Source organism: Sinocyclocheilus anshuiensis, unplaced genomic scaffold (genome assembly GCF_001515605.1).
Source record: "Sinocyclocheilus anshuiensis isolate Anshui unplaced genomic scaffold, SAMN03320099.WGS_v1.1 C32248020, whole genome shotgun sequence".
Classification (NCBI taxonomy): Eukaryota; Metazoa; Chordata; class Actinopteri; order Cypriniformes; family Cyprinidae; genus Sinocyclocheilus; species Sinocyclocheilus anshuiensis.
The window spans coordinates 1-805 of NW_015613555.1; the positions used below are offsets into that span (position 1 = coordinate 1).

Genomic DNA, 805 nt, shown 5'->3' on the forward strand with positions numbered 1-805 from the left:
TTATCAGCAGGACTTCAGACGAACGAGACTGCAAAAATCATCATACGTTACAGATGGAATAGAGCACCGAGTGGTGCAAGTTAACTAAAAAGGGACCATTTCAATGGAAATTGTCATAGGAAATGCATATTCTTACCTGCTGAGAGTACTTCAGGTAAGCAACCTTTTAGGAGAGAAAACCAATCTGGGTGTCATTTCAGTTACAGAAAGCATTCCAAATGTAGGTGAATCATGTGCTGTAACTTCAGTAATAAAGATTTATCAACAGGATTTCAGACGAACGAGATTCCAAAAGATAATCATCATCAGTTTCAGAGGGTTAATAATCAGCACATGGGAGCAAGTAACCTTACCTAGTACCACCAAAGGACTTGGCACACTTGGTTTTGGACAAATAACAGTCCTGTCAAGAAAATAAGAGGAACCATGTCTGACACGGGCATATGTAAAATCAGAATTATAAACATCCAATAAATCTCTCAGATGTTCGGGACTTTTCACATTGGGTCAAAGTGAGCTAAGTATCTTCGTCACAGAGACGGAGCAAAACAGCATTTAAAAAAATTAAACCGAAGTACCTTAGGGAGTTGCAGGTTCTTGGTGAAAAGGTCATTTTGTTCCAACACTACCTAAAAAAAACAAAAGACCTTTAATATTTAAACTACAGAGAAACAAGACCATCAGGTTTATCACGGTCTGATCAGAGCTTTGGTAACTAACGTCATGGGACAATAATGCTGTCCAGATATTAACAGTAGAAATACAAAGGAGGGGGAAAAAAAAAAAGAAAAAAAAAAAAAAAAAA

The 805-nt window shown here is 37.1% G+C and overlaps 1 long non-coding RNA gene across 1 annotated transcript; it reads right to left on the bottom strand.

Moving 5' to 3' along the window:
• Window positions 1-6: 6 nt before the first annotated feature.
• LOC107682475 (uncharacterized) lies at window positions 7-660 on the bottom strand. Its single transcript, XR_001633501.1, has 3 exons — window positions 579-660; window positions 354-403; window positions 7-163 (listed from the first exon to the last, which is right to left on the bottom strand). It is a non-coding gene; the product is annotated as an uncharacterized LOC107682475 (long non-coding RNA).
• Window positions 661-805: the final 145 nt, after the last annotated feature.